The 15,861-nt window shown below is 37.2% G+C and overlaps 1 long non-coding RNA gene across 1 annotated transcript; it reads right to left on the bottom strand.

The window, feature by feature from the left end:
* Positions 1–947: 947 nt before the first annotated feature.
* LOC110908778 lies at positions 948–6,890 on the bottom strand. Its single transcript, XR_004870953.1, has 3 exons — positions 5,803–6,890; positions 4,656–4,743; positions 948–3,706 (listed from the first exon to the last, which is right to left on the bottom strand). It is a non-coding gene; the product is annotated as an uncharacterized LOC110908778 (long non-coding RNA).
* Positions 6,891–15,861: the final 8,971 nt, after the last annotated feature.

Genomic DNA, 15,861 nt, shown 5'->3' with positions numbered 1-15,861 from the left:
GTGTACAGGATAATCATCGACGCTCGTTCGTTTTATATATATATATATATATATATATATATATAGGGGAAGGTTCAAATGAAAACCACTAGTTATTGTGAAAACTAGAAAACTAACTAAAACCCACTAAAAAGGAGGGGGAAAGACTTTTAATGAAGGAGGGGTAAAATTGGAACAAAAAATATATAACTTTTCAAACATTTCCCATTTCTCCATACGTTATCATTTTAAAACAAAAATGGCACCATAAGATCACAAATTTTCTTATCTTTCATTCAAGTATATTCGAGCATATTTTTTATGACATAAAAAAAGATTTATGGTGTCGTCTTGTTTTCAATACTATTATTATAGTAGTGCACATGTGCAATATAACATGTACTACAATGTGCATTACATGCTTAAAATTAGCTTTTTGATTCTAGTTTAGCTTTTAGGGTTAGTTTTTTTGGAGGTTTAGGATTAGGATTAGGTTTTTGGGTGTGGGGGGGAGGGGGGTTTAGGTTTTTGGGGGGTGGGGGTGGGGGGTTAGGTTTTTTTCGGGTTTATGTTTAGGGTTTAGTTTTAGGTTTTCGGGAGGGTGGGGGTGGGGGGTTTAGGTTTTTTTTTTTTTTTTTTTTTGGGGGGGGGGGTTAGGCTTTTGGTGGGAGGGTGAATTTAGTTTTTTTTTGGGGGAGGGAGGGGGTGGGGGTTTAGGTTTTTGGGGGGTGTCGGTGGGGGGTGGGTTAAGTGGTTTAGGCTTTCCGTATTAGTGCACATGTGCAGTACAACCAATTTTTTTTTTTTTGAAATTTTTTTCCATATATAAAAAGTAGCGATTTTTCTAAAAAAAAATTGTAAAAAAAAAAAAATTGTATGTTTTTTAGGTTTTTTTAGGCTTTTTTAGTTAGTTTTCGAGTTTTCACAATAAAAGTGGTTTTCATTTGAACCATCCCCTATATATATATATATATATACACTTATCATTTCGCGATAAGACGATACCGAATGCAATAACCCATGCATATCCCCAGACAATGCTAGACTTTATGGACTCAGTGAATACATAATCAAGTCTAAATGCACGTAATTATTTAAATAAACAGTGATTAGATCGTACGGAATAACCTGAAAATTTTTCGGTTGTCACATTCTCCCCCTGTTACAGAAATTTCGTCCTCGAAATTTAGTCTATGTTATCTCCTTAGAGTTGTGTTGTTCACAGGTAAGTCTGAATAATACCAAAATGAATGACCGCGTAATCAAATCAAGACTTATTCAGATTACATGAGTGTTAGGACATTTTGCATCAATAAGAACCCAACGGTTCAACTGAGTTTGTTCCAGAAATCGATGTCGAGTGAACGAAGCGTAGTGATACTATCACCAATGTGAATATGTTTACGGGGGTCCAACAAAAGAGGAATCTCGACCAATAGAATTCCAAATGAACGTTCATAATATGTAAATCAATTTTGGAACAATCGAAATTTCTACCAACGGAAACTTGCGTTGGTTGTGGTATGATTGAAACTTGAATCAACAAGCACAAATGGATAGTATCATGAAATGATTTGTCAACTAATGAACCAATAAATGAATAAGATAAAATCAACGTGTTGTCATTGTTGAGTTGCAGGGATACACCGAAATGAAATACAACCGAACCTGGTGTATCATCGTCTTAATACATAGTTGCCTTAAGACTACTTAAACGAAGTGTCAGACGAAAAGCATATATAGTTTCGCATGAAACGACCGATAGTGATTAGCACAAGCTACAAGTTTTACCGACACCACAAGGTGTCGTAGTGAATGAAATAATTCAATAATAGCGGTGATCAAACAAGTATCACCATGTTTAAACCAAATGAAGGTTCAACGAGGTAGATGTGAATGTTTGTTCCAAACAAATCCCATATGATTTTATATTGATAATGAAATTAATAAATAATGTTTTTCGATCGAAGATGAAAGAGCGCTAAATATCGCAAAATGTTCGATCAATGATGAATGAACCGTTAAGAAGTACACCAGAATATGACATAAATTTGTGTACCATTATCTTAACACACGATTGTGTTAAGATTGTTTTAATATGATAAACCAACAAAGCGGATTTAATATCAGCAAACAAATAAATAAATAATTAAATCCGTACATGATGTGAGCAACGAGATTAGCGCAAGCTTCAAACTTGTGAAAGACGCCACCACAAGGTGATCGTGATCAAAGAAACGATTTAAATAAGTTAAAGACCAAATAAGCTTGTTACAATTCAAAACAAATGAAGTGCTTGTTGGGAATAAGTTGAATATGATGGCTTCAATCCATCATATGGAAGCTTGAATTGAATGTATATTACGAGCAAGTTCAAACAATTGAACTTGGTTTAAACACAATCCAACAATGGATACATGTATAAACTAGAAGGTTTCGACATGGTTACAACGAAAACCATGTATGTGGCTTGAAAAAAAGGAGTTTCAACGAGTTTCGTTGACTCGATATCAAAGAGTCAACATTATGCAATAATGCGGTTTATCTAGATCACAATGCAAGGAGTGAGTATAGCTAAATAATATTTGAACTTGATAAAGCAACAGTTTCAAGTGAAGCCACATGCGTAACAAACAACGCATGTGTAACATATGAATTCGTCAAGAATGAAGCAAGTGAGTATTCGCTATTATGAAAGAGAATTTTCGTGATGCAATGATCATTAGGGGGAGTAGAAATGCAAAAATCTACTCACTATATGCAAAACTTCAGAATTTCAATAAAAGAAATTTGAGGACTTTACCTGGAAGTTCGTGTGATGATGAGTTGTTAAGCGACATTACCACGAAATGTCAATCTTGGCGTAATCGCCATTCAGGGAGTGGGGAGATGTGAAGACTTGTAGTTTCCGTTGCGGTGCCAACAATCGTGATTTCCATTAGTTTGCGAAGCCCTCACTTGAACGTACCTTGGCATGATTCATGTCGTTTGCCTGATCACGTGGCAAAGTATGGCACTTCGATTGTTGTTCTCCCGCTGACGAGATTAGCATTGTTGTTGTCGTGCCCATTTGTGTTTTCCCTAAGGCCTTGCCTCGAAAATTGTGTGTGATGTACTTCGACGTCCGCTGACGTATAGTTTAAGTTTCACGTATAGTTGTGTAACAGCATTTCGTTCCACGTAGGTTACCTACTCGGGTAATTAAAATAGCACAGACGACGTAATATAATGGCATGTGCTCGAGTTAATAATCACGACTCCTACGTGAGGACCTTTAATGAGTTTCGACATAAGTTTTCCGAAGGTCCTAAATGCATGTCATCAAAACCCTCAAGGTTTCGCTTACTGTGTGTAATACCGTGTATCAAACACAACACTTGTGTATTTTTAAAACCAAAACGTTTGCTCATTGTTTCGGCAACGGTTGGAACCCATATTCGAGTCCTAGGCGTTCTATATGTATTCAAAGCCTTAATAATCTAAGTCCCCAGAGAAAAGTGAGGTTAAAGCCTAGGTATCTCTACAGAAACCTAATTCGCTGAAACCTATAGCTCTGATACCAATCTTTCACACCCCGAAATATCAGAGCTGGCGTGACTGGACCGGTATCTTCATTGCACAGCGGAAGCTAATAATGCTAAGACTCCTAGAAATTGAACGCCTGTTAAGTGCTCGAAATCCCATGGGTTCTCCTATTCCAACCGTTCAGTAGTTTGAAAAATTTAACCTGAGAAAGAACATGCGAAAAAAGTCAACATAAAGTTGAGCGAGTTCATAGTTTGTTTTGAAAAAGATTTTAAACAAATCCTTTTGTTTACCGGTTTAAAAGTTGTGAGAAAATTTAGTAAAATCATTTTCTCGGCATGTTATATGAAAACTGTGGGTCTAGCCCACGAGAGTCGTTGTGCATTGCACGAGAGAGAATGGGTCGAGCCCAAAAGAATCTTTGTAAGCAGGATCAGCGCGTCCTCTTACTTAGGTATAATTTGAAAAACGTTACCAGAGTTCGTAACTTCATGTATTTGTGAGTTATCATCAATTGAATCTTAAAAACATTTGAGAATCCGAGTATTAAAACTGGTATGTAAGCGTCTATGAACAGATCATTAATGTTTTGCAAGGACATTAATATGTGCGGCGACATAAGAAGCACTCAACCCTAGCGAATTTCCCTCGGTCCACCCGGTTAGAACAACAAAAGCACTACATGGGCCACACAAGTACCCAAGAGTGGAGCTCGCTACACCCGATAGATCTACCACTTTTGCCCTCAGTCTTATACAAGATTAATGGCACTTAAGAGAGATTACTATTCACTCACATTATCTAACAGTTCATTCCCTGGCTTAAGCATACCCTAGTTAACATATAATGTGTGAGTTATTCATGTCCTTGGGCCTCTGCCCATGTCCTTGGGCCTCTGCCCATGTCATTCGTTGTATTAAAACTCATGCATGTTTCGAAAAACACTTATGTTTTTATAAAACCGGTATGTTTAACATAATCTTTTCGTAAACCATTTGAGTTCGTTGAAATTCTGTCGCAAAATGGTTTATAAATATGTGATATTCATTTATCGAAACCTTGTGTGATTTTGCAAAACTTGCATGTCTTTCCACCCCCGAAAACATTTTATAAAAATGTAAAACAGTAAAAAGTGGGGGTTATGAACTCACCTGGATATTCCTGTGCAAAGCTAGCTTAGTGTGATTCCGTAGTGCCGTTCCAAGAACGTGAATTAGCTAGCGTGCATCTATAGTATTCCTAACAGGGAATAACTTATCAGTTTCTAGTTTAACGACGTAGTTAAACTACGTGTCCGAGTTCTACCGAATCGTTAACTAAACGACTCTAAGGTAGTGTGATCTTGACTTAGAATAACGAATCTATGGTTATTTGATCCCGTTTATAATCGGGATAATACTAAGTCGTGGAAACGACTTAGTTTTCCGAAGGTTTTAGGATATATATTTGTATATATAAATATAAATACTTACAAAGTCATGCTAGTAGTCGCGAATAGAAGGCTTAGATGAAACAGTAGTATGACTCTTCGTAGTTTTTGTAAGACATAAATGAATACCATTTGTTATAATCATACAGTAAAATAGTGTATGCCGTTTAGGCGTTCGAAAATAAATATAAATAATTATATTTATTTTATAAAATTATTCGAAATTATCGGCGTTTGAGATAAATGTAAACACTTAACATTTAGTTTATAAAAGTAATCGAAAGTATTTGAATTATCGACGTCTGAAATAAATATAAAGACTTATATTTATTTTATAAACATTCGAGTCGTAAACGTTGTCAATAAATATATTATTTGTTTTAAGCAATCGTTGAATAATAATCGTCGAATAATAGATGTTTGGATTAAACATAAGAAATTATGTTTATACGAAATGAGTTTCGGTGGTTTGTTATCTCGTAATCACTTTTGTCGAAATGTTATAAACTCGTTTTGTAAGCCGTAAAGCATCGCCAAAATAATTAATACACTATATTTTACCTTATAAGAAAACTCGGATTTTTTATAAGTGTCGTTTTTAGAATAAAATACGTTTCGTAAACCAAGTTTTTAATAAAAATCGGGCAGAGTTTCCTCTGATTTTGGAATAAGCCGACAATAAAAAGCTGTCGAATTTATCAAAGCTCAACAATAATTCAATCACTTCAAACAATATATACTAAAATTTCATGAAATGCGACAAATAAAATGTAACTAAATTATAAACGAATCGGTTCAAGCTCGGGTCGCGTATAAATCTAAAAATCTATATCTAAATAATGAGAAATTTCGCGTCGATTAAATGTTACCGGGTCTCGTGAGTTGACCGGGCGTTGACTGCTGTTGACCGAGTGTTGACCGGGTCACCCCGTTTGATTGAGTTGACTCGAACCTAGACCCGTGTTGACTGAACCGAATCTGGATCGGTTGAACCGAAACAAATTTGAAGTGAACCGAACCCGAACCAAACTAAACCGCATGCTTGAAAGTGACCCGAGATGATGTTTGACTGGTGTTGACCTGTTGACTAACAGTTGACCTATTTTGACCGAGGCCCAAACCAAAACTCGGAACTGACCTGAATTGCACCGTGGTGAGCTGAAGCCTGAGCTGAAATCTGACTTTGGCCACCACGCCTACTACTGTTGTTGGCCGGCTCGACCACCGCCGGCGGCGGCGTTTTCTGCCATAACACCCTCAAAGACGTAACATCGTCATCATCATACAAAATGCACATCAGTCGAGACGCTATACCCGGAGGTGAAGGAAAAATAACTAAATAAACTATAAAAAAAAGAAACTCACCGGAAAAACGGCGCCTCACAGTCGTCGGCGCCTCCGATCCGCCACCAACATCTCTGTTATCATATCAATCTATCACCAACATCAGCCTATCATGATCATCGTGATCGTATCATCATCATCATAGTCACCTCTCCGATTAATGGCTGACGTATACTCTGGTCGTCGGAGTTGCAAGAGACAGTGGGGGGGTGTCGTTGCCGGTGTCGGTGTCGGAGAAAACGAGACAGAGTGGATGTGGGTTTGTCGGAGATCTCGTCGCTGCCGGTCTGTCGCGAGGGGGAGAGAGGGGTTACAGTGTAAGAGTGTGAAAGAGAGGAGGTGGGTTTAGGTGGGTGTTCATCGGAGCTTCTCCGATCGCCGCTGCTCGGTCACGAGAGAGGGAAACAGAAAGTGAAGCTGGTGACTAGTGTTTTGAAGTTAGGGTTTTCTTCATCTCGAAGAAGAAAGAGTAGAGGGAGCAGGGGAATGTGTTTTTTTTTTCTCAAATGAACATATATTATGTATTGACTTTTCCAAAATATCCAAGTCAAGATCATTGCTCCACCATACTTTTGAGCATTTTTTCTTTTCAAATCTTGTCAGACAAAAGAAATGGTGATGGCCATGCTGGTCGTATAGGAAGGGTAAGAGTGGGTGGTTTAGTTTGACATTCTTTTATTCACTAGAAGATATGGTTAATAAAATAAAATATTTCGGTGGTTATATTAGGGGAGGAGGGGTGGTTCACTAGTGATAGTTTCTATCACTCTCACTATCCAATCAAATCATGCCATGTTATCACCCAATATTCTATCACTAGTGATAGAAATGTAGGGGGGAGTGGTATCACTAGTGATGGAATTCTATCACTCCCATTTTTTTTAATTTTCATTTTAAAATTAGAAATTAACAATAAAACACTAAAATTAAAACATACTAGTTCAATTTAACCTACTAGAAATATTTTACGCTACAATTAAAAAAAATACTAAAAAAAACTCTACTCCTCGTCCGACTCATGAAACTCCAAATCTAAAGAACCTACTAGTTCGATTAAATCGTATCTCAACCGAAAGTGAGTTTCTTCATCACGCAATTTTTGTTGGATATTTTGTGGTACTTGAACTTGTGTAGGAGGAACCGACATCCAATCCGGGGATATTGCAACCGACTTAAACGGGTGGCATCTCCCAACCCCAACTTTCGCAAATCTCGCGCTTTTGTTGAATTACAACCGACTTAAACGGTTCGTCGAGATGGGCAATTAAAATTTATATAAAGATGAGGGACCTGAATTGCAATTAAAGGAAAGCTATTTAAAAATAGCTAAGAAAAGATGAGGGACCTAATTTACACTTTTCTTCAAACTTGATATTAATTCCTTTGCATAAAACGACAAAGTTGCTTTAATTCAAGCTTTCATCAAATTTGTTTTCAACGCGTTATCCAAAGAACGCGTTATAAATTAAACGTGTGATACGTTCGGCAGCGGTGGTATGCGTTATTTTTTAACGAGTGATGGGGTGGCCATCACGGACCACTCCGTCTACTCTTATTTAGGGGGGGTGATTTGGGTTTTACTTGAAATACTAATCTCGTTCACATTTACTAGACAATAATCATCCAATATTAGTATCTTGCTTGGTAAAAAAATCGCAAGTTTAGAAGTTATAGCAAACGTAAAATAACGTATATGCAATACACCACAAATAGTTACGATACGTACTTATCCAAAATAAGCTTTATCTATTATTCATGTCAGACACTTAACAATGCCATTTTAAAGTTTCAAGCATATTGGAACCGTGTCAGCATCTTTTACAGTGTACAGGATAAGTATCAACGCTCGTTCGTTATATATATATATATATATATATATATATACACACACTTATCATTTCGCGATAAGACGATACCGAATGCAATAACCCATGCATATATCCCCAGACAATGCTAGACTTTATGGACTCAGTGAATACATAATGAAGTCTAAATGCACGTAATTATGTAAATAAAAAGTGATTAGATCGTACGGATTAACCTGAAAATTTTTCGGTTGTCACAAGTTGTGTTGCTTAGTGTAACACCCGTTTAATTTTACTAAATTTAATACTATTTCATATCATTTTAGATGAAAATATCTAGTTATAACTTAGATTTCATAAGTTCAACAGTAGCAAAAGCTTAGTGAACTAACCACTAAGTCAAAATATTCAAAAGTTGTTTAACAATTTGATTACACCCCATAAACAAAGTCTATCAAAGGTTAAAACATAGCGGAAGCTTCAAAAGTCGTGTTCGGTTCTTAGACATTTGCTTGATCGCCATCCGTAAGTTCACCATAGTCACCTAAGGTCAAAACCACATCAAATGTTAGTTTTAATAATGTTAGAGTGGGTATAAACAAGTTCCATGGGCCAATAATCAAGAAAAAAATAAAATTTTCTGGAAGGGGGGCGTCGCGTGACGCCAAGGGCCCTCGCGTGACGCCTAGCCCTTGTTTTCACAGCCTGCTGTTTAAACAGTTGCTGCACATTCCCAGCTCAATGATTATTCAAGTTCCAACTTAAAATTTCCATATCTCATGATCCGTAAGTCCGTTTTTAGTGATTCTTTTTCCTACACGACCGTATTTAAATTACCAACATGTCTACCATAATTATTTCCCCGAAAATTTGGTTTACGGGCTTAGTCACTAAAATCTCTATTTAGTTATTCGACTCACTATATTTCCACAACTTTACTAGCATATAATAGTAACCTTGAGGCGTTTTCACCCAACATCCGGGGCTTAGCATCACTCGCATATTCTTACCAATTCCATGGTTTAATGCTCTTGTGATTATTGTCGTCATTGCTAACTAATTAGACACCAATACTACAATTTACACCATTGTTCGACCCGTTGGCTCATCTTGTGGAAAATCCTCCAATGTGATGACTACCAAACGGTTCCTTATCAATTTAACTCTATTAATTCAAGCAACAATCATGGTTACTACAATCAACAAAATTTCTATTCTAAATTGCGACTATGCATAATTTAACAACAATTCGTTTAATGTACAAGTTACATACCTTCATAATTCATCGATATTGCTTTCTAACCATAATTACCCCATCCCGGGCTTGCCAAATTTTAGCGTATCCCTTCTAATCCATTGTTTCTGCTTTTATAACTCAATCTAACGAGTGGCGTTCGAGTCACTCCAACACTACCATTTTGACCATTAGTTTAATCCGTTCTTTGTTTAGTGAATTACATCACTTTACTTACGTCCCATTATGATTATTAAACAATATTTTCAATAAACATATCTAACCAACTATTTACTTTGACCCGCTTAGTTTGTCGAGTGATTTCCATCACTTCTTAGATTTATCAAAGGATTACGATTTCACTATTTCGACATCATACCTATTTCAGTTATTTCTTTTGACCCGTTTGGTTTGTCGAGTGACTTCCATCACTTCTTAGACTCACCAAACGCAACCATTTTCGCTATAACAACATTAAACATATTTACAACTAAGCTTAACTACATAAATGTAACGAGACGACAAGTCGCGTACCTTTTAAAGCATATCCTTCAAGCGCGCGTCCACTCCGACTTGACCGCTTGAAGATTCAACCACCGAGCCTATAGAGTTCAACCAACACCGTGTTTAGAACTCATATCACTTCATTTTACACGTAATTCACCATATTATTCAATTACGCGTTTCTTTCAAAATTTTCAATACATTAGCATTCGTTTAGGCATTTAATCAAACACCTTGTGGGCATGATTTCATACAATTAACAATCGAGTTCATGACTAACTATTTAGCCAAGATTAAATATCAAGTAGGCAAATTCATGCCTAATTTTCACATCAACATTCTGGATTTACTCATAGAGATCAAAATACACTAGAGTGACAATCATAATCTTAGTGTTTAACATATTTCTACATAACCCACTAAACACCTATATTGGTGATTATGAATTTCATCATGATGAGCAAAAATGCAACAAGCTAACGGCTAGGGTTAACTCCTAGACATGATTTCATTCCAATTTCATCCAAACAACAATCATGCAAGCACAAATTTCGAATCTTATGTGTTCATCCAGAATTTAAGATGGAACCAAATAGTAGAATTTTACATATCTTATGATCCCTTTACTGAGGTGATCACTAATTTGTGCTTGGATTTCGATTTGGGCTTGATTTGCCCTTTCAATTTGATTAATTTTGCAAGGTTAGGGTTCAAGTAGGAGAACCCCTTTTTCTCCTGTGAAAAGCTCGACCAGAACACACACTTTATGTGTGTGTTTTGGTGTTAAGTTTTTATTTAATTAAAACACTTTAATTTTTGTCCACTTTGGTCCCTCTACATAATCAAGTTTCTATAAAGGGTGTTTAACCATGTTTTTTCCTATTATGTCAAGACTTTTAACTAACTAGGTTACTTCTTCCTAGTTGTTTTATCCTGACTATTACCTGCATTTTAATATATGTATATATAAATTCATATTTTTGGGGTGTTACACTTAGTCGATGTTCTTACCCTTTATTTTGCTCCGGCGACCACCGTCATCAATCCCCCTCGTCTGTGTATGTTCCTGTACTTGCAATTTTTTTTTTGTTAATTTGACTATTTTTTTAGGTTTTATTAATTGTGCTCTGTTTTTACTCATATGAGTAATTTTTATTGGGGTAAAAAACAGATACAAAGGATAGTTGGGTTTTTTTGTTTGTTGATCACATCCGATTGCCTTAAGATTTTATCTAATTTTTATCTGTGTATGCTTTTGAATGTTGGGGTTTTTTACTGGTGCTTTTTGTGATGAAGGTGGGCGACAGTTGTTGGTGGTCGTGGTGGCGGTGGCGGTGGGGGGTTTTTGCTGATGCTTTTGAATGATTTGAATGTTTTGAAACAGTGAACTATGTGTGGGTTTTGATCTGTTCGATTGGGCGGTGATGATATGTGATCTCTGGTTTGATTTGGTATGTTGGGGATTTTGATTTGTGTTCTTTTGAATCTGGGGGTTTTGATATGGTCGATTTTGGGCGGCGATGATGAAAAAAAACGTAAATTTAGGTGACGATGGCGCGGCAAGGACGGCAGAGGGCAGGTTTTTTGAACCTGCAACCCCACTTTTGCAGCCTTTTGATTATCGGATACTCTGAGCCAAACCCCGTTTTTTTCGAGATACACTTTGTTTTGATGTTGTTGGTTTTTTATTTCCCCCCTAGTCGATGATGATAACAATATATCTATATCTGAGACACCTCCCGAGTTTGCGATTTCTGGGTGCGTTCGTTTTTACGTAAAAAAGTTTTTGTAAAAAAAAAGTTAAACCGTAAACTTTTTAACGTAAACCGTAACTTTTTAACGTAAACCGTAAACTTTTTAACGTAAAACGTAAAAACGTGAAGCGTAAAAAGTTTTACGTAAAACGTAAAACGTAAAAATTTTAACGTAAAACGTAAAACTTAAAACATAAAAAGTTTAACGTAAAACGTAAAAAGTGTAAAAACGGCGAGTAAAACCGGGAATAAAAAACCGCATGTAAAAACCCGGTCGCAAAAACGGCGTGAAAAAAACACCGCATGTAAAAACCCGGTCGCAAAAACGGCGTGAAAAAAACGGGGCGTAATAACCCCTAGCTCAACTCAGAATGAAAAAAAAGGTCACCTACACCCGCGAACATACCACCACTATTACAGAGGAAACTCACCGCTTAAAGGCCCACTATGGTAATAACCCCTAGCTCAACTCAGAGAGTTTTGCTTCAGGCGAGATTCGAACCCATATCCTCTACTTTGGAAGGTCATGGGCCTGGGGCTATGTAAGGTCACCAAACTTCTCGAATACAAGATCTATAACTAACAACGAATCACGTATAATATGTGGAATCCATCATACATGCACACACTATAAGCAATAGTGATAGAAAGAGTAGAAACAAAGATATCCTAAATAAATATGCGCTTGTATATCCACAACCTTTACACACAGTAGGAATTGTTACAAATGCCTATATTGATACAACAAATACAAGACCAACGATAGTGGCTAGGCTGGTTAGGCAAAAGGCTTGGAGGGTTCCGGTCAGGGGCGGACCTAGGTTAAGTCGTGGGCGGGCGGGCGCACCCCTTGAAAGAAAAAAAGTTAGTGTAACTTTTAAACAAAAATCCCGATTGCACCCCTTAAAAATTTAAAATCGCACCCCTTGAACTTGACTCTAATGAAGAAGATGTGAAGCCAAAGAAAAAAAGATAAAAATAATTGTTAATCTGAAGTTGCAGGTGGAGCTGTGAAAGAGATGAACATCAAAATGAAGAAGATTAAGTGTTTTAAACCTATAACTCTCATCTTCAATTAATATATAATATTTTATTTCCTTTTCCAAAGCTAAAAGCTAGTACATTGTTGATTGGTGTACAGACATATAGGCAAAAAGCATCTTACTTATTTAATTTGCGAGTAAATTATGTTTTTAGCCCCTTTGGTTATATCACTTTTACTATATTAGCCTAAAATAAGAATTTTTAACATATCTGTCCCCATTGTCTCTATAACTAACCATTTTGGCCCCTAAGTCTAACCATTTTGGCCCCCCATAGTCTCTATAACTAACCATTTTGGCCCCCCATGGTCTCTATAACTAACCATTTTGGCCCCCATGATCCCTAGACTTAGGGCCAAAATGGTTAGTTATAGAGACTATGGGGGCAGCCGGGCAGATATGTTAAAAATTCTTATTTTGGACTAATATAGTAAAAGTGATATAATCACAGGGGTCAAAAACGTAATTTACTCTTAATTTTCAAATAAATAAATATGATAAATTCATGAGCTATATTTTTATTAGTCTATTTGATTTGTTTTGTGTACATATATCGATTTAGTGAATATCTCTTTAGATTTAGAAAAAAAAAACTATTCTTTATTTTTTTTATTGTTCACGCAAAAGATAACACTTTTCTGATTACCTTGAAAAATGCAAGCAACCTAAATTAGGCTATCTTAATTTAGTTTATTTTTGGTTTTGCTAATTAAATAGTGTATTAAATTTATTGTATATAAAATTTGGTTTAAAAGCATTTGTAAAAGAAATACTGAAAAAAATATTAAACGGATAACAACAAACAGCGTAAGTAAAAGTCATTAATTTGATTTTTGAAGATGGTTTGAATTTCAAAGATACCCAGACCCGACCTGGCCCGAATCAGACCGACTTTTTATAATACTTAGTGGCAGACAATCGACTGCTACGAAATTCCGCACCCCATGAAAAAAATTTCTAGGTTCGTCACTGGTTCCGGTTTGCCTAACGCAGGTCGTGGGGTCCCCCCCACATTTGCAAGACGTGGAGAGAGGTTCACTAGTTATGTTTGTTGTTTGTTCAAGATCTTCAGCTGAAGGGTGTTCAGCCTCGGATGCAAGAGAAATCAGATTGTGTGTGTTGAATGTGAAGAAAGGAGACTTGTATGAAACAAGTGCTCGAGAGACAGGAAGAGAGATCAGAGATCCTGAGAGATATCAGCTGATCGGAATGTTTGAAATGCACTTAATGAAGTGTCATTTATAGAGGAAGAGATTGCTCAAAGGGGAAACCTTTGCCCAGTGAACCCTGCTTGCAGTGGAGGACTTACCCTTTTAGGGGTTGAAGTGTTTGGACCTGCGGATAAAAGACTACACCCTGTGCACACGTTATGCTTTTGCGGCTGGGAGAGTTGTTCAAGTAATCAGTGAAGTGACTGATTACTATACATGTGCTGTCTTAGCTTAGTTCCCGTGCTTTAAACCTTTGAACCTTTTAACCCTTCAAGCTATTATGTATTCTTAGTCATTTTGTTGAGGTTTGAACTACCCCCGTCATCAGCACCCCAAGTCAGAGGTTTTTGGGTGTAAGCACAAATACTTCTGACTTTTTGTACATTTGTTTTACTTTTCTTGAAGGCTTCAAGGCTTGAAAGGTTGAAAGCGGTTGAGCTTTTTGATTTTTGAATTTTGACAAGACAATTGATATGACTACTGGCAATTTCTTTTGTATCAGGCGGTGGTTTTAATAACCCTCCGTGTAATTATAACGTTTTTTGTTTCGTTAATTTACATTTATTTCTTAGAAGAAAACAATCATTCATACATTTCCTCTCAAGTTTCCTTTCCTTTTCTTCTTCCAGGTTAGTTTCGATTTCCATATTTCTGGTTATATTCTTTTAGCATGGGTGCTCGTAAAGACCTAGCGAAATCATTCTCTCGATTAACCCAAGAGGAAGTAGAAAATTTTTGTGTAGAATGGGGGATTGGGTTGAGGTTTAAACCGGTTGCACTGGGATGCGATGTTTCGATCGATCAATGTCCCCCTGGTTCCGTTGCCCTCTACTGTCGCCATTTTGAATTTTCAAACCTCCGTCATCCTTTCTCGAACTTTGTTTTGAATATCTTAGAGTATTATCGTGTGTCATTTGGCCAGATCCACCCCCAGGGTCTGGCTAGGGTTTTGCACTTTGAAGTGTTGTGCCGGCTTCCTGATATGATCCAACCCTTTTATCATTTCGTCGCTTTTTCCGGTTGGCCAAGAATGGTGACTGGTTTACATTCGAAACATCCCAAGTTGACACTTGTTTAGTTTCGTCTATGGTTTCTAGTCTTGGTGTTTGGAAAGCTCGGTTTTTCTGGGTCTCCGATGAAATTGTTTCTTTTAAGCTTGTTTGGAGACATCTGGATGCCGTTTTAAATGAACCTGAACCCTCTACTCTTGAGATAAATACCCGTTTTCTTGAAACTCTCAGGGAGTGCCCTTCAAGGCTTTGTCCCATTCCTGAGCCCTTACTGGTGTTGTTGGGCCTCAGTAAGTTGTAGGACAAACCTGATCGAGATCCAGTGCTTATGAGAGACGGGCAGGGTATGCTTTTGTCTTGTTGTGATGTTATGTTCCTATTTTTTGTTTGCTTGTACCTTTTATTTGTGTTTATTTTGTATTTATGTCTGCACTTGATTTTATTAAGAGTGATGATACTTCCGATGTTGTATTTGGGGATGTTGCGGCTACTCCCGGTGAAGATGCAGTTGTTAGGGGATCTGAACATAGGTTCGAGGGTTCTGATTATGTGAATGTTCCTAATGTTAAAGGTTTCACGAAGGCTCCGGGTTCCAAGGTTTCTGTCCGTCGTTCAAACCATCGCTTGAAAGGTGCTGATCAAACTTCTGGCTCAGAGGCCATTGACATTAGCGATGACATTGAGGTGTCTGCGTAATAGGTTACTGAGGTTGATGTGGGGAAGGGTAAGGAAAAAGAGTTGGTTGTTTCTGGGAAGAAGAAGAAGCTGATTAAGAAAGGTGATACTCCTGCTATCCAAGGTTCATCGGGCATAAGTATTGAAATCTTAGAGGAGCCTGAAGCTAAAGAGGTTTATGTTCCCAACTGAGATGTGAAGGTTGGGGATAGCTTCAAGGATCCTGCTATTTGTGCTGAGGTGTTAGCCCATTTTGCTCCCCCTGGTGTCCGAAGTGCTATTTCTGAGATGGAGGCTGATCATTTCATTTCAAGGTTGATGTTAAGTTCCTGCAACCTTTCAGCCCTG

The sequence above is a fragment of the Helianthus annuus genome, chromosome 11 (genome assembly GCF_002127325.2).
Source record: "Helianthus annuus cultivar XRQ/B chromosome 11, HanXRQr2.0-SUNRISE, whole genome shotgun sequence".
Classification (NCBI taxonomy): Eukaryota; Viridiplantae; Streptophyta; class Magnoliopsida; order Asterales; family Asteraceae; genus Helianthus; species Helianthus annuus.
Note: the sequence above shows the minus strand (reverse complement) of the source record. Positions and strands in the feature narration are given on the sequence as shown.